Source organism: Lactuca serriola, chromosome 7 (assembly GCF_051521515.1).
Source record: "Lactuca serriola cultivar US96UC23 chromosome 7, Lser_US96UC23_V15, whole genome shotgun sequence".
Lineage (NCBI taxonomy): Eukaryota > Viridiplantae > Streptophyta > Magnoliopsida > Asterales > Asteraceae > Lactuca > Lactuca serriola.
The window spans coordinates 77,292,566-77,312,372 of NC_136414.1; the positions used below are offsets into that span (position 1 = coordinate 77,292,566).

Here is a 19,807-nt window from a genome sequence, read left to right on the forward strand (position 1 = left end):
GTCCAAATCTGACTTCGTATGAGGAAGTTATGATTTTTCTAAGATTTAGCATAGTAGTACACAACCCGAAATTCGAATTTTAGATCGGTCGATTTTTAACCAAAATAGTCTAAATGAGAATTGAAGATCTTGTTAACAGGAGCTCAACGATAAAAAGACAGTCAAAAACAAATCTTGTATGCGAAAGATATGGATGAAACTTAGTTCCTACTCTTCGAGCTTGGTGAATTCGATACAGTTTTGTAAATCCGAGATAGATAGAGAACTAGCCAACTGAATCTAAATGTAAGTTGTAGTACTCGTAAATAACAATGCATGGATATAAATAACGTCGAAAACGGAGCTCGTATGCGAAAGATATGGATGAAGCTTAGTCTCTACTCTTCGAGTGCGATAAATACGATACAGCTTTTGTAAATCTGAGACAGAATGAGAATTAGCTGACGAGGTCTAAATGAAAGTTGTAGTACTCATAAATACCAACATGTGGATATAAATAACATAGAAAACAGAGCTCGTACACAGAAGATATGGACGAAGCTTAGGGGCTACTCTACGATAAAATCCCTATAAATAAAGGATGAATCTTTCATAATTTCTTCACACCATAACCTTTCTTTCTCTCTCAAACTTCTTGCTATCCTCCTTAAACCCCTCCCAAGTCTAGGGAACCTCCCTAGCACGAGAAGGAAGCCCCGGAGTGCCCGACGGCTACGAGAAGAAAAGCTTTCGGCTCGGAAACGCTCCTCCAGTGAGTGCATAGTTACTTTCATCTTACACATAGATATGAACTATTTTATATAAATTACTGATGGGTATTGATACTAGGTTTTGTCGAAGGAAATTGTTTTAAGTGTAACGAAGCGTTGTCTGAGTTTAGAATCACCACCTTACCAAGTGAGTGCATAGTTACTTTCATCTTACACATAGATATGAACTATTTTATATAAATTACTGATGGGTTTTGATCATAAGACATCCTATGTGCTCATACCCCTAATGCTTGGATCTAGGTTTCTCTATTGTACATGCAAGTTATCCAAGACTATAAACCCTAATTCTAGAATTCAAGTAATCATATTAACATAAGAATAGGTTTAAGATGTTACCTTGATTGTTATGTTGCAATAACAATCCCAAATCTCCTTGTATTGACTTTAGAAAGCTTAGAGTCACAAATGTCACTCCTCTAATGGTTCACAAACACCATGAGCAAGAGGATGAAGAGGAGAGAGGATGGATGCTGCCCAAAACATGTTCTAACCCTAGAAGAATGATTCACCACGTTTTTGGGTCATAAGGGTCTTATATATAGTGAGGCTATTAGGGTTATCTAACAAGGAAACCCTAGAAGAATGATTCACCACGTTTTTGGGTCATAAGGGTCTTATATATAGTGAGGCTATTAGGGTTATCTAACAAGGAAACCCTAGAAGAATGATTCACCACGTTTTTGGGTCATAAGGGTCTTATATATAGTGAGGCTATTAGGGTTATCTAACAAGGAAACCCTAATTTGGATGCTTAAGCCCTAAGTAACCCATGGACTCCTTTAATTAGGGCCTTGGACGATTTCCTTATGGGCTTCCCCATAGAATTCGTCCACTCCTTAATTTAAGACAATCCATAGCCCAAATTGCAATTATCTTATAATTACAATTCCAGTCCCTTAAGTTTAATTAATCTATTTTAGTCACAAAACTAATTACCAATTAATTATTGACTAATATTAATTAAACAATATGATTTCTCCTTTAATATATTATTCTCATAATATATTAATAAATCATATTTAATCTTTTCTCTCCATAATTCATCCTATCAAGTTGCTTTGGTGAAGGCAACCCAAAAGGACCATGCACCATCGGGTCAAGTACATACCAAAATAGTTGTGGACTTAGACACTAATCCAGCAGTCTCCCACTTGGATAAGTCTAATAACTATTATGCGTATGACTTCAATCGTAGCTTTCCAAAGCCGCTGTCAACTCTGATCCTATCAGATACGCGTGTCCTTAGATAAGGGATCATATATTCCTCCATTCTAGATATCATATGAGATATGATTTCAAATCATTCTCTTTGTACTATATCTCGATTCCCGATTTATGATGACTGACTAATTGAACAAATCAAATTAGCCCTAGTCCGGCCGAGCATTTACGTTTGTCATCACAAAATCATCGAGGGGCCCAAAGATATCGCTTTTATCCTACTTTGGATAAAAGGAACGGATAAACTTTGATACAATGCTTGCTTGCACTCACTCACCGAATTACACACAATAATATGTTTTATAACACCAAGTTACTAGTGCGTTTACATATTATCAATGTGCAACCGATTCGCAAGATACAACTCACACATCTCGGTTTCAAGAATATAAGATGTTATCGTCTCACCAATCACTCGTGATACAATCCATGAAGTGATCCAAGTGAGCGTGGGTTTAATCAAATGCTCAAATCATATTCATAAGCAATCACGAGCGTTGCAGCAAACATTTGCTTATGTCTAATACTCTTTTAGACAATCCACACACCAATTCACGATAGTCTTCATTCATATCTACTTCCAGCATATGAACGACTGTGGCCCGTTCGAATAATTCGATTGTTCTTAATAAATTCAATTATTCTGGAAGTCAAAACATGCAAATGTGAAACACAAGAATAATACTAATCTCATATGGCCTCAAACCTTTGAGTATAAATAAAACTCATTTTATTTATCACCATATCGATTACTCATTATTTGTCGTTTCGGGTAATCAACTTCTTACTTGAATTATTACACTTGTCCCATGCTCTTAGCATGCACACAATGTTTACCTATGGTTCTTACTTTTGTGAAATAGATCAAATTGAGTACATTTCTAATCATTCTCATTTCACAACTCCAAATCCTTTTTCATAAGTGTAAGAATATCAAATTCTTGCCACTTATAGAATATGCTTGATTCTAACACTTTATGCAATCATCCTTTCGTAATGTCACTGCACCAAAGTCACAAAGACTATTGCCAATGATATTACAAAGTCCTCTATTGGAGATTGTTACAATACAATTCTTTAGATATGATGTCTCTCACTCAAAGTACATTCCTTTGAACATCCTTTTGCATAAAAGTTTCTAATCTAGACAAAGATTTTCAATATTCAATTCCCAATATGGACACGCTTCCATATTTTCCATATGACAACTCATTCTTAATAGAATCTTATCTATTCATAATGATGTCGATATGGTCCATCCAATATGGAAACATTTCCATAATTTCCATATGACAAGTCATTCTTAATAGAATCTTTTCTATTCATAATAATGTCGATATGGTCCATCCAATACCATGCTTCCAACTACTCACAAGCGACCAATCCTCGTCAAACTTTGGATTGTCCTTTGATAGTTGTTTAATTATTTTAGTCAAAACCGATTCTATTCCTTTTTCCCTCTAAATGCGGTAGACATTTGGAAAATTTTAGAATGGTCAAATATTAAAGCATTTGCAATCGATCCTATACCCGAAGCGTATGGGACACGATGCATAATGTTTTATTTGCTATGTTCTCAAAAATTCGAATTGTGAAGAGGAATGTCGTAATCATAATCGAAAATTTGAGAACACACTATATACCTTTGACTAAATTTATTAACATTCCACAACCTAAGCCTTTAGATTTGAAATGAAGCATAATATTCTCTCCCTTAATTATAGCAAAACAACTTTACAACCCTTACGACTTTGCAAGGTATAACTCTTGTTTTCTATAATTAATATTGCCAACTTTCAATACGTGCCTTAATAATCATACAATCATAACATTTATGCTCCCACTATCATGATGATTATTATAAACATAACACTTATGCTCCCACTAGCTTTGACATGTATTCAGAAACAGCTTAACTTTCAGAAAAACAATGCTTATTGAACTTCTTAAGTTCATGTTTCTAATACTTAGTGCTTTGATAATCTTTTATCAAGGCTTCTTGAAATTATACACCTTTGCCTTAGATAGTTCATATGTGTGTGTAAACAATTGCCAAACCTCACAATTCAAATTATGGAAAGGGATACCGTAACCATAATTGAATTCGAGAATGCAATTTTACAATCACTATCTTCTTAAAATCTTTCTTAGTGAAAGCATTTCCTCACAATCATTTTCATGAAGGAGGAAATCTTATGACACTTAGATTTAAATGGTTTATTTGTTCCTATCCATGTGAATTTTTTTAAAACAAAGGTTTACGACAAATTGAAACTCATATGGATCGAACTTTCTTCATCTCGATTTCTTGCCTTATGGTAGCACAGCTGCCCACCATGTCTTCCAAGTAGTTGAGCAGCTCACCTTTTCTTATCAATGTACTTTCCATCGATCAAGGTCCTTGCCTTTTATGCATTCAAATGAGAACTCATAGGACTCACATGCATAATTAACTCAATTGGAACGGCACAGAAACAAAATAATGTCAACACGATAGGTTGTAAACCTCAACTCGTGTGCTAGTGATGATCGATAAGGTCTATTTGATTTGTTCTTGAAACCTTTCAAGACCAATAAGACTCCCACTGACTCCTTGACATATAAGATTCTCTTGTCAAAACATTTCTTGACAAACAAATATTCAAGAGTTAGTGTAGCTTTTATCAAAACTCTTCATAAATTGGTCCTAGTTGGTCTTTGTCTTATCCAAGACATCACAACTTTCCACATTTGATGAATGTTATAAACCTTCTTAATACTTTTTACTCAATGTCACAATCTTAACTCTAAGACTTGTGATTGGAACGAAGTATGATTGACTTCTTGATTTAACCATTTCTTCAATTCTTGATTCCTCTTCTTAGACATACAATTGTACTAAGACTCACTTAGAGGATCAATTGAGATATGGTTCTTTATCATTAAGACCTATCATAAAGCATAAAAGGTACTCTCCCTTCTTCTTAGAATAGAGAAACTTTTATCTTTCTGCCTACTTGATTCTTCTTATTCGTTCTACTATTGATTTAAACCTTTTCAATCAATTCAGAATTACACTTAATCTTGTAAGTATAATCATATTTACTAAACCTTTAGTAAATGATGACGAATATTTTTGTTATTCTTATGATGGACTTGATCAACACGCAACTTTGTGTACTCGATCTCCTAGTTCTTCACTTGACACTTTGTCAATGAATTAGTCTAATTTCCAAATATGAAATTTCTCATTCATCGTGCAACCAAGTTGCATGATTCCAAGTTTCTGTCCAATTGAAACTTGGGTGATGAGAAACTCTCCCTATTTGGTAAACTCTCGACTTTCCATAAGTAACATAATAAGAACCAAACCCATTATTGCTAATAATAGAAACATTCAAACATCAAATTTTCATATACGCCATTGCAAGGATAAATAAATAATATAAAATTAAATTTTATTTTATTGCGGAAAAATTTTGTCCTTACAATGCAATTCATTGAAAAACTATGCTAATACATCTTTCTTAGCAATCTAATTCTAACTCTAAGTAGTAGCTCAAGAATCTAATCTTCGAGAAATGCGATCGAAATCCATTCCTTCACGGTTAGATTCTGCTCACTTCATCCCTTAAGCTTCCTTTCTTTTATTCGATCCTACAAAATATCAATTGCAATCTTATCACATTATGTATTAAGAATCTAGAATAGAAGCTTAAAAGAGTTAGTTAATGGGTTTTACCTATATTAGAGCCATACGTTTCGACTCTCCCATCTCTTAGATCTCTTAGGTAAATCGGGCAGCTTCGTCTCCATTGCCCTTTTTCTTGGCAATAAAAGTAAATTGACTCTTTTGGAACATGACATGGAACTACTTCAGACATTGGCTTTCTCTTATGATCAAACTTTTTGATCATAACATGTTTTTTCGTTGCCATTGTCCATATCCATAGAGGTGTTGAAGGCAGATTTACCAATCAACTTTGTTTTTCTATTGCGCCAAACCATTGCTGATTCAGCAGCAATAAGCATATAATTAAGTGAGATCTATAAGGGTCACGTCGTGGTTTATCATATAGTACTCTCTTACGAACTCACTATATGAGTAAGGAAGTGACTGAAGAACCCAATCAACAGCCATCTCCTCACAGACAACGGATCCCATCATTCTTAACCTATCAATGTGTGACTTCATCCCTAGGACGTGTGCACACACCGACTTTCCTTCTTTATGTTTACTTGCCAAAAGGGCTTGACTGATCTTGAACTTTTCAAGCCTTCAAACTTGAGGGTTAGGGAGAATAATTGGAGGAGGAGGAGGAAGTGAAGCATGATTTCTTGTTCCTCGATCGAATCGTGGAATATCATCTTCATGTGGAATACTTGTTCCACGAGATTTGGGAAGACCATAGTTGTCAAACTTTGACATCTACAAAACGGGAGAAAACGAATTCAAGTTAGTTGATTGATTGAGTCCTTAGTAAACCACCCAAATGAGATACTAAGGCTAGGACCCAACACAATATTCTACAACTCGGGAGAGGGATGCCGTAACCCAAATTGCAGAACATTTGAAGGTAAGTGAATGACGATTCACTAATTTCCACCATGAAAAACGAAAAAGAAATTTAAGTTTTAAATCTATGAATACTCCTAGATCCTATGAGATTCATTGAACATTTCAATGGCATGTTTAAATCTCGATATGCCCCTCTTGTTTGTGACTGGGATGCCGAGGATCACAAAGCGGGTGTGAATAACCATGCCAACTACATGGTGCCCCCACATGTTACAGTCACCTATTCGATGTGCCGATAAACCACACACGCTCCACCGAACTATGACAAACATTGAGTCACCCTTTGCTACCTTTACTTAGAACCATTTAGTGTGCCGGTAAACCACACACGCTCCACTAACGTCTTCGCAAGTGCACAAAGTATAATTTCATGGAATTACATCAATTCACTTTTGCCTAAGTAACTAAGTTTGGGAATTTTATGAAAACATTTAGTTACTTTAATAATTCATTATACTTATAATGGAAGGTTTCGTCCTATCCTACCCGTTCGACTAACGACCCTCCACTAGTCAAGAGTGCGGTGGGTAAGAGTGGATACCCATTCAATCGCCATTTTATAGGCAATTTCCTTAAACACCCCTTATAGACCAGCTTCGTGAATGAGGCCTACTAACAGTAAGACTAACTTTTACTCATACACATATATAATGTTAGACTTTTAATGTTATATAGTATAGGGTGTATTTTACACTTTTAAAATACTAGGTCGCTTAATTTAACAATTATACTTTTAATTCAATTAAATTGTTAACCTAACTTTTATGGATTTATTAAACCTCTTTTAATTATACACCTTAATTAATTGATAAAACCATAAGGGAGTGATTCGAACTTTTCAAAACATTACTAGGGTTTTAGAATTTAACATTCCTAATTAAACTTTTAATCAACTTTTAAATTCCAAAACTTGAGGGCAAGTTTTGAAACATTTCAAACATTAGGGTTTAGAATTTAAATATACATCAAAATTAAACAATTAATCAAAATTCAAATTCCAAAACTTGAGGGCAAGTTTTGAAACCTTTTTCAAAACATTAGGGTTTCAACTATTTAAATTTCAAAACAACAAAACTTTTTGGGTTCAAATTTAAACTATAAAACCTAAAGGGGAAATATGAAAGTTTTCAAAGCATAAGGATCAAATAACAAATAATCTAAATTAACATTTAATCACATAATTATCCATATTTGATTTATTTAATGATTTCTTGCAAAACAATTTACCAATTTAATCAAAATAATTAATCAATTATCACATAAGGAAACAAATATTTTATTAATTGATAAATATCTTCAATTAGATCAAGAATATAATCATATATATCATAAAAACGGATTTATATTGATCTAATATGATAAAGGCAAGTATCTCAAAGATAAACAACAAGAAATCCCGAAAATAGCTCCATCTGACGCTCGAACTCGTCGAGTACCACACTGTACTCGCCAAGTTGAGGCCTACTCGCCGAGTACACTGTGGTACTCACCGAGTTCATCAGCCAGGGAGCCCAAAAATCGATTTTGCAACTTGAATAAACACACAAGGCATCAATACAATAGAAACCAATCAAGGCTCTGATACCACTGATGGGTTTTGGTCATAAGACATCCTATGTGCTCATACAAACCCTAAAGCTTGGATCTAGGTTTCTCTATTGTACATGCAAGCTATCCAAGACTATAAACCCTAATTCTAGCAATCAAGTAATCATATTAACATAAGAATAGGTTTAAGATGTTACCTTGATTGTTATGTAGCAATAACAATCCCAAATCTCCTTGTATTGACTTTAGAAAGCTTAGAGTCACAAATGTCACTCCTCTAATGGTTCACAAACACCATAAGCAAGAGGATGAAGAGGAGAGAGGATGGATGCTGCCTAAAACGTGTTCTAACCCTAGAAGAATGATTCACCACGTTTTTGGGTCATGAGGGTCTTATATATAGTGAGGCTATTAGGGTTATCTAACAAGGAAACCCTAATTTGGATGCTTAAGCCCTAAGCAACCCATGGACTCCTTTAATTAGGGCCTTGGACGATTTCCTTATGGGCTTCCCCATAGAATTCGTCCACTCCTTAATTTAAGACAATCCATAACCCAAATTGCAATTATCTTATAATTACAATTCCAGTCCCTTAAGTTTAATTAATCTCTTTTAGTTACAAAACTAATTACCAATTAATTATTGACTAATATTAATTAAACAATATGATTTCTCCTTTAATATATTATTCTCATAATATATTAATAAATCATATTTAATCCTTTCTCTCCATAATTCATCCTATCAAGTTGCTTTGGTGAAGGCAACCCAAAAGGACCATGCACCATCGGGTCAAGTACAGACCAAAATAGTTGTGGACTTAGACACTAATCCAACAATTACATGCTATGTGTGTATACTGTCTGAATACTTGCTATTTATGTTGGATGAAACATTTTATACATGTTTTAAATGATCTAAAATGTATATAGAGGTGGCAATCGTGTCGCGTCGTTTCGGGTTCGTGTCGTGTCGAAACACTAAACGGGTTGAAAGTGCTTGACCCTAACCCGACCCATTTAATTAACGTGTCGTATCGTGTCAACCCGTTTATTTTCGTGTCGAGTTCGTGTCGGGTTTCGGGTTAGGGCTATACCTTGAAATATGTCGTTTCATGTGAGGTTAAAAGATTGAGCATGTTGAAAGAGTAGGAGTTGGGTAGGTGGATAGGAAAAACTAATAGTTTGGAGGCAGAATAGATGAAGTCATAGCAAGTTCAGATGACAAAATTAAAAGAGTGGGAGTTGGGGAGGTGGATGAAAAGGTCGCGAGGATGTGAGAGTGGTGAAAGAGACTGGATAGTATGGGAGAGAATGGAAAAACTTAAATTAAGACTTGATCTAGATGGCTAAGTCATTTCAACATTACAAAACGACTCAATTCGAAGGTTTTCTTTTACTTATGGTTTTGGTTTTGTCTCTTTCTAGTTTATTTAAATAATTCAAAAAATTTGCATATAAATATACGGGTCATTTTCGAGTCATATTCGAGTTGAAATTCTCAACCCTAACCTTACCCGTTTAATTTTCGTGTCGTGTTGTGTAACGCCCGTAGATCCGGGCTTGTCAATTTAGAGGCAATAGGGGTCGAAAATGACTTTTCGACAAAATATTATTTAGAATAAATAATTTGAACCAAATTGTAGTATATGTCACGAGGTTTCCATACATATAAAGAACGCCGAAATCCGAGTTATAACGAAGAAGTTATGACCCGTCGAAGTTTTGCGACGGAACCGGCACGACACCGTGAAGCGTAAATGGTGAATTTACGATAGAGCGAGATTTAGCCTTATGAATCTAAACTATAGTCATAGAATACGTTAAACTAAGAACATCGATAAAAAGAACGCCCAAATCTGACTTCGTATGAAGAAGTTATGATTTTTCGAAGTTTCGGATTAGTAGTGTACAACCCGAAATTCAAATGTTAGATCGAGCGGTTTTTAGCCGACACGACCTGAACGAGAATCGAAGATCTCGTTAAGAGTAGCGTAACGAGAAAACGATGGGCGAAAACGGACGTCGGATAAAGAAGTTATGAGAATTTAACGGACCAATCATGTCACGGCCTGTTAATAATACAAAATTTAAAATCGAGTTAAAATTAGCCAACGGAGTCTAAACGAAAGTTGTAGAGTACGTTCCTGCCTTCGCGTGGATATAAAGAACTTCGAAAACGGAGCTCGTATACGAAAGTTATGATTTTTAGAAATCGGGGAAGAAAAATGCGAAATTGCGAGGAGAGTGATGACGTGGCGTGATCCTAGCCCTCCATCGATGATCAGGATACTCGCTTCGAATTCGGACACCTAGCCCTCGGTACGCCCAACGTCCGAGCTCGGAACGCCCATCGTACAACTATGCTCTGCGAACCCAAATAAGCCACGCACCACCATCCGAAGCGCGACGCGTGTTGTACGATGTGAGAGTACGCCCAGCGTACGTCGGAATTACGCCTAGCGTAACCGAGGTTCCAGGGCTATAAAAGGGTGCGAGGTGCAGCCTTCTTTCCACACAAATTCAAGTCTTCTCTCTCTCTCTCTACACTCTCTCTCTAGCTCCTTAATCCCCATAAACCCTAGATAAACCTTGTAGCATCCGAGGGAAGCCCCGAGGCTCCCGGAGTCCCGAGAAAAAGGGTCTTTCGGTTTCGAAACGCTGCTCCAATTAAGTTCCGATCTTCGATAAAATTCGCTCTAAGTGAGCTACGCTTACGCAATTTTTAATATAGCTTTCAAATAATTATAGGAATGTTATTAGGTCCTTAAAATAATTATTTGAGCTATTATTATGAGTTATATTGAGTGTTATTAACGCTTATATAATAATAATAATAGTCAGACTAATTAATTTGTCGCGGTTATCGTTAGACTAAACCCTAGTGGTATTGGTACTAGGTTTTATCGAAGGAAATCTTTTTGAGAGTATCGAAGCGCTGTCCGAGTGCTGAGTCACCACCTTTCAATTGAATGCATGGTCCCTTCAACTTACACATAGATATGAAGTATTTACTACGTGCTATGTGTGCATATTGTCTGTTTACTTACTGTTTATGCTCGGTGAAAGATTTTATACATGTTTTAAATGATTTAAACTTTATATGTATTTTATATCTACGAAAATGTTGGGGTAAAACATGGGTAGATATAATAGATGAAATATGAGTTGGACAATGAGTTGAGAGGTGATATAGACCATGAGGTATGGGTGAGAGGTGTATGATGTAAGAAGCCTTTTTCCCAAACGATGTCCCCGTCATTTAGCAGAGTATGGATGACAACCACAGACTATTCTAGACAGTCCAGTGGAACACTAGCAGGCTCGCAACCTGTAGGTGTTGTGAACGATGTGTTCACCCGGTGTACTCTAAACCTTGGTGACCATGCAGACTGTCGATTGCTTGTGTTGGACTACCTTTATAGGTCAGCTTTAGGTCTCGGTTCAGGTGCTTTTCATGATTGTGGTGTTTGATTGGGCACGGGCGTGCTATATGAGGACTTCGAGATCAAATAGAAGATGTTCCTTTCCATTCCTCGTGAGCCACTGAATTCTCTAAAACAAGAGATCAAAGTGATCTTCCTCCTTTTTCCCAATAAGTCGACGGGGTAGAGGGCCATCTTCGTTCCCTGAATCCGCTAGGCAGTCGTCATTCAGTGAAGAATCCGCTAGTCAGTCGTCATTCGTGCTAGGGGCACTGAAAGCTATAAAAAATATATATTGACTTTCTTGGATGGAATGACCATGAATCGAACCGGATCGAAACATTCAGCTGTCGACGGACACACTTTGCCAGAACGTCGACCGCAAACGAAGGATAGCCAGGCCCCGATTCCCAGGGTTAGGGTATTCCCTATTATGTTATGAGCCTACTCAGATCAGAACTAGTTTCTTCTCTTTCTCCTATCGGCCGGCCGGCTTTAAGCAACCTTCGCATTTCCTGCTGAGATCCCAAGTCTCCAAGTAGGCCCTGGTGCCTAAACCTTGGTGACCATGCAGACTTGGTACCTAAACCTTGGTGATCATGCAGACTTGGTGCCAAAACCTTGGTGATCATGCAGACTTCATGCCTAAACCCTGGCGACTATGAAGACTTAGTGCCTAAACCCTGGCGACTATGCAGACTTAGTGCTTGTTGTGTAAACCATGGCAACGATGGACTTCGTGCCAATTCTTTAGGATGATCCTTAGGAATGAATGAACGAGGAATATCTGATTCTTAGGGTTGGTCCTTAAGAATAGAAAATATAATGGGGATGGGTAATGGAGTTTAATTGCTTGATTGTTTAAGCATAATAATTATATTATTGTGGGTTGAAAACCCTATGTACTCACCAGGTTTCCCAACCTGACCCACTCAGTTTATTTATATCACAGGTGTTGATATGAAGTCACATTACACTGAGAGATTAAAGAGATGTAGATCAGTAGTGTAAATAAAAGTAAGTTCTGTTTATGCTTATGTTTCTGTATTGACGATGACATCCCAAACGTTTTAAAATGAATAAAATACGTTCCTTCGAAAATGTTTTAATAACGTATTTATTGTGTTTTTCTGGGAACAAATTCCACAACATTTTTATTAAAAAAAGTACTTTGATTTTTATAAAGCATAAACAAAATCGGTCTTTTCTGGCCGTGAAAATGGGGATGTCACAGTTGGTATCAGAGCATTAGTTTAAGCGAACTAAGAACACTACTAGAAAGCAGCCCTTTAATGACGCGCAAACAATGACACTTGCTAGTAGAGGACGCGCATTGGTGTGTGCCCTAAAAAATAATGTCAATTTTGCAAAATTTGAAGGATAGTGGACACGCATTTGTGCGTGCCCTACAATTAGTGTCAGAAAAGAAAAAAAAGAAATTTGGAGGGCGCCCTTCATAAAATGTGCGTCCTCTAAACGTGTCGCTTTATATTTTTTTTATGCCTAAACGTGCGTTTTTAAAGGGGGAAAACGAAATCGTAAATTCTAAAATTTTGAAGAACCCCGCTTCTACCCTCTCTCCTCAATATCTCCCTTTTCATTCACTCCTTCCTTCTCTCTGTAAACCCTAAGCCATCGCCACTGCCACCGCCATTGAACCTTAAAAACTCAATACACACTAGTATCCTACAATAGAACCCTAACAATCCTTTTAAATCAGCACATCCTTTTGAATCGGCTCGTCTTCCTTTACCTCTGCACTCTCTCTCTCTCTCTCTCTCTGCAAGCCCTAAGCTGCCACCACCAACATCGAACCCCATAAGCTTTAAGAGTTTGGAGTGCATCTACAAACCTAAGCACACACTTCCGCCTTCTCCTGCAACCCATCTCTCCTCTCGCCACCTTCGCTGACCTACACACCGCTCGTCAAGGAGACCCATCTGATCCCACTCCTTCTTGGTTCACTCCCAAAAGGTACATTCTTCAAGTGTCTTCTCTCACAAAAAATTGTTTCTTCTTTTTGTCTTCAGTTTGACGTCCCTGCAATTTTCGAGGACTGACTCTCGTAGGTACGTCTGCGTTATCGAAGTGGCACGGGGAAGAAAGTCGACGCACAGAAGAGAAAGAAGTCCAGGAAGAAATCCGGTGGGAGTTCAGGATCTAGGTCAAACATGTACCTCCCACCGGTTCCTTTGAAGGAGCCAATTTCAGGTTGAGTGAAAGTGGATTTCGGGTAAGTTGTACTTTCAATCTTTTTCTTATTCGAGCATGAGAAGGGTTCGTTGGGGTTAACGGGTTTACAGAACTTGGGAAACACTTGTTTTATGAATAGTTCTCTAATCTCTAGTCTCTTTTTGAGTTTCTTGCTTTCTAGGGATTTTTTTTGATGATGCAAACGGTTTTCTATCAATATATAACATATCAGTTGGTGTTGGTCATCATTAATGAAATTAGCCCTAAATGTCCGATATAAATGATTGGTTTTGTTCATTTGTATTTCTGCAAGAATAGTTCTAGTAGCAAACAAACAAGCAGAAGATTATTGATTTTTTTATGGCTATGGCCGATGGGTATGATGACAGGGTGAGATTGCAATGACATTTGGAGATTTATTAAAGACATTATGGGCTCCTGGGGTAACAGTTGTACCACCACGAACATTCAAGTCCAAGCTTGCTCATTTTGCTCCTCAATTTAGTGGCTTCAATCAACATGATTCTCAAGTTTGTTCTCTTCTCTAGAGTTGATACAAGTGATTTTCAGGAAGAAAAGGGTGAAACGGTGTGTGATGTTACAAAGGGGAAGTGGGTTTATGATGAGAGTTATCCTCTGTACTCTACTTTTACTTGCCCTTTTATAGATGAAGGTTTCAATTGTGAGGCCAATGGAATGGAATATTGGACAAAGACTATATGAAATGGAGGTGGAAGCCTCAAGATTGCTACATTCCAAGGTAATTTTTTTAATGCTTAGTCTTGCAAGCACTTTTCAGATAGAGAGGTATTCTCTGATTACCTTGATTCTAAATATGCATAAAGTTGCAAACATTGATACCCCTAAAAAACCTGAGCTGTTAGGTTCTGATTTTGAATGAATTACGTTGTATATAGGTTCAACGCAACAAACATGCTGGATATCACGAAAGAGAAAGGAAAATATTGTTTCAGATTTGTGGTAATGAAGTTTTAGAGTTATATGATCTGGAATATATTCCCATTTACTTGATTGTCTTCTTGTGAAAGGATTACAAGTGCACAGTTGACCAAATACTAATCAATTAAACTTTCTGATTATTTTGATTCCTAATTAGGTGGCAGTAGGTATAACTTTCCATTTTTGTTTATTGTACAATAGTTTATTTAAAAAGGGTTCTTATTCTTTTATTTTAATATTCATTTTCCAGATTAGTTTGCATATTTAAGACAAGACCAATATGCCCCTGACATACATTTGCTCTGTTTTCTTCGGTTTCCAAAACATGATGGAATTTTTTTTATTCGAAAAGTCCATAGCATAAATCAGAAAATACCCATATACCCTTGTTAGCCTATGACTTGTTTTTGTCTAGACCTGAAAGTACCAAGAACGTGAAGATCAAGTTAGCTTTCCTTTATTCAGACCCATGTCAGCCCTTTATATAGATACAATAAGACAAAATTTGACTTCTGATCACAGATTTACTTTTAGTGCTAAGCAAAGAATGAATTCTTCCATATATAGAAATAATTTCATGCCAAAGATGTTTTGCTTTGATTCCATTCCTTGAATAAACAAATCAGTGCATCCTTATATCCTTATATCTTTATCCTGTGAAGGACCAGATTATTTTCAAGTCCTGCATCCAAAATTAACATACTATGATATTTGATATTACGTTTATGAGTTTCTGAAGGTAACTTTATCTTTATCATGGAATTTGGTGAGAAGGGTAAAATGGTAAAATTTTTGAAGTTGGTACTAGTCTCTTATGTGGGGTTGCAGGCATTGGATTATTGTCACTCACAAGGAATCATTCAAAGAGATGTGAAGACTCGGTTGCATGTTTGCAGGAATGGTATTTTTTTTTAATATTATACTGCTGACATGGCATTTTTTTAATAAATCCAGCTCAACAGTTTAACTGTTGATGCAGATATTTCTCAAGGAATCTTTCTTCTATGGGCATGACAATCAGGATCAGCTTGTGAAAATTGCTAGGGTAATATTTTTTTTCTTTTAAAAAGTATTCATGCAAGAATTAATAATTTAATAAAGTTTGTGAACTGAAAATAAGTGCCTGGGACTGATGAAATAAAAGCATATTTAAACAAATATCAGTTAGAACTTGAACCACAACTTGAAGCTCTTGTTAGAAGGTAATATTTAATCTTTAAAAAATTAAAAATATATAATATTAAGATTTAATCGATATCATATACTAAAGTATTATATTATTTTGTCATCAGGCATAGCAGGAAACCATGGTCAAACTTTATGAATGCAGATAATCAGCATTTAGTATCTCCAAAGGTAATTTAATTAATCTTATAAATTAATTATTGGTTACTAAATAAAGCTAAATAAATATGCTATCATACAAACATGCTTAAAAGGTTTACCATATATATATATATATATATATATATATATATATATATATATATATATATATATATATATATATATATATATATATATATTATCAGATAAAAGAAGTGAAAAAGAAACATCCATTTACATACTATATATATTATTAGATTAAGGGGTTGTTTTTTTTTTACTTAATGGGCTTAATGGGTTAAGAACTTAATCTAGATTTATTCTACACATAATGATTTGATGGGTTAAGCCAAAAATTCAGGCTTAATGTATTAAAACACTAATTCTATGCCTGTTTTGTTGGATTAGTGTCTAAGTCCATAACTATTTTGGTATGTACTTGACCCGATGGTGCATGCTCCTTTTGGGTTGCCTTCACCAAAGCAACTTGATAGGATGAATTATGGAGAGAAGGGATTAAATATGATTTATTAATATATTATGAGAATAATATATTAAAGGATAAATCATATTGTTTAATTAATATTAGTCAATAGTTAATTAGTAATTAGTTCTGTGACTAAAAGAGATTAATTAAACTTAAGAGACTGGAATTGTAATTATAAGATAATTCCAATTTGGGCTATGGATTGTCTTAAATTAAGGAGTAGATGAATTCTATGGGAAACCTATAAAGAAATCGTCCAAGGCCTTAATCAAAGGAGTTCATGGGTTGCTTAGGGCTTAAGCATCCAAATTAGGGTTTCCTTGTTAGATAACCCTAATAGCCTCACTATATATAGACCCCTTAAGGACCAAAAACGTGGCTAAGCTTTGTTCTAGGGTTTCACACGTTTTTGGGCAGCCTCCATCCTCTCTCCTCTTCATCCTCTTGCTTCTGGTGTTTGTGAACCACTAGAGGAGTGACATTTGTGACTCTAAGCTTTCTAAAGTAAATACAAGGAGATTTGGGATTGTTATTGCTACATAACAATCAAGGTAACATCTTAAACCTATTCTCATGTTAATATGATTACTTGAATGCTAGAATTAGGGTTTATAGTCTTGGATAACTTGCATGTACAATAGAGAAACCTAGATCCAAGCATTAGGGTTTGTATGAGCACATAGGATGTCTTATGACCAAAACCCATCAGTGGTATCAGAGACTAGATTGGTTTCTATTGTATTGATGCATTATGTGATTAAAAAATTTGATTTTTTTGGTTCTGGAGGCTGGACTCGCCGAGTCCATAGATGAACTCGCCGAGTCCAAAGTGACTCGACGAGTCCTTGCCTGACTCGGCGAGTCGGCTGGTCAGATGGAGGGAAAACCGGGATTTCTTACTGTTTTTGCTTAAGGATAGTTGCCTTATCATATTAGATCAATATTAATCCGATTTTTTGATATATTTGACTATATTCTTGATCTAATTGAAGATATTTATCAATTAATAAGATAATTGTTTCCTTATATGATAATTGATTAATTATTTTGATTAAATTGGTAAATTGTTCTGCAAGAAATCATTAAATAAATCAAATATGGATAATTATGTGATTAAATGTTAATTTAGATTATTTGTTATTTGATCCTTGTGCTTTGAAAAGTTTCATATTTTCCCCTTTAGGTTTTATAGTTTAATTTTGAACCCAAAAAGTTTTGTTGTTTTGAAATTTAAATAGTTCAAACCCTAATGTTTTGAAAAAGGTTTCAAAACTTTCCCTCAAGTTTTGGAATTTAAATTTTGATTAATTGTTTAATTTTGATGTATATTTAAATTCTAAACCCTAATGTTTTGAAATGTTTCAAAAACTTGCCCTCAAGTTTTGGAATTTAAAAGTTGATTAAAAGTTTAATTAGGAATGTTAAATTCTAAAACTCTAGTATTCTTTTGAAAAAGTTCAAATCATTCCTTTATGGTTTTATTAATTAATTAAGGTGTACAATTAAAAGAGGTTTAATAAATCCGTAAAAGTTTAGGTTTACAATTTAATTGAATTAAAAGTATAATTGTTAAATTAAACCACCTAGTATTTTAAAAGTGTAAAATACACCCTATACTATATATATAACATTAAAAGTCTAACATTATATATATATATATGTATGAGTAAAAGTCAGTCTTACTGTTAGTAGCACTCATTCACGAAGCTGGTCAATAAGGGGTGTTTAAGGAAATTGCCTATAAAATGGCGATTGAATGGGTATCCACTCTTACCCACCGCACTCTTGACTAGTGGAGGGTAGTTAGCCGAACGGGTAGGATAGGACGAAACCTTCTATTATAAGTATAATGAATTATTAAAGTAACTAAATGTTTTCATAAAATTCCCAATCTTAGTTACTTAGGCAAAAGTGAATTGATGAAATTCCATGAAATTACACTTTGTGCCCTTGCGAAGACGTTAGTGGAGCGTGTGTGGTTTACCGGCACACTAAATGGTTCTAAGCAAAGGTAGCAAAGGGTGACTCAATGTTTGTCATAGTTCGGTGGAGCGTGTGTGGTTTACCGGCACATCGAATAGATGACTGTAACATGTGGGGGCACCATGTAATTTTTCATGGTGGAAATTAATGAATCGTCATTCACTTACCTTCAAATATTCTGCAACTAGATTACGACATCCCTTTTCTGGGTTGTAGCATATTGTGTTGGGTCCTAGCCTTAGTATCTCATTTGGGTGATTTACTAAGGACTCAATCAATCAACTAACTTGAATTCGTTTTCTCCCGTTTTGTAGATGTCAAAGTTCGACAACTATGGTCTTCCCAAATCCCGTGGAACAAGCATTCCACATGAAGATGGTATTCCACGATTCGATCGAGGAACAAGAAATCATGCTTCACTTACTCCTCCTCCTCCAATTGTTCTCCCCAACCCACAAGATCAAAGAATTGAAAGGTTCAATATCACTAAAGTCCTATTGGAAATAAAACATGAAGATGGTAAACCCGTGTGTGCCCACGTTCTAGGAATGAAATCACACATTGATAGGTTGATAATGTTGGGTGTGTCATTCTCGGATAAGTTGGCTGTGAATTGGGTTTTGCAGTCACTTCCTGAATCATATAACAAAAGAAAGTATTATATGATGGATCATGACGACAACCTCATTAACCTAACTTACATGCTCATTGCTGCTGAATCAGAAATGATTTGGTGAAGCAATGGAGTGTATTTGTTGGGTAAGTCAACCGACCATGCTTCCGAGGACGTTCTAAGAGAAGCGACCTGCGTTTGCTGCCAAAAGAAAGGGCGTTGGATAGAAGTCTGCCCCAAGAGCCTGAAGAGTCCAGAAGATGGGAGAGTCAAAGAGTATGGTTGCGCTTCAGGTAAAATCCACTATCTAACTTCGTTAAGTTCCTATTCATCGATTCAAAATACATGATGTGATAAGATTGCATTTGAATGTTTTGCAGGATCGGTGAAAACAAAGGAAGCTTAGTGAAAGAGCAAGATGAATCTAATCACAAGAAATGGATCTTGATCGCATGGACTTGAAGATTAGATTTTGAGCTTAGATAGTTATGATAGAGTTGTTAGAAGTTTTCTTTTGAAATACATAGTTTTCAATGGATTTTGCATTGTAAGGACAAATGTTTTCCGCTGCTTTTATAAATAAAATAAATTTTGGTTTGACTTATTTATTTGTTTACGTCCTTGCAATGAAATCGTTGTGAAAATTGATGTTTGAATATTTCTACAACAAAATGGATATGATTCTTATTTATGGTGTTTATGGAAAAGTCAAGAATTTAC

At 35.6% G+C, this 19,807-nt stretch overlaps 1 pseudogene; it reads left to right on the forward strand.

The window, feature by feature from the left end:
* Positions 1 to 14,119: 14,119 nt before the first annotated feature.
* On the forward strand, positions 14,120 to 19,476 carry LOC145064131 (casein kinase II subunit alpha-1-like; annotated as a pseudogene).
* The last annotated feature ends 331 nt before the right edge of the window (positions 19,477 to 19,807 follow it).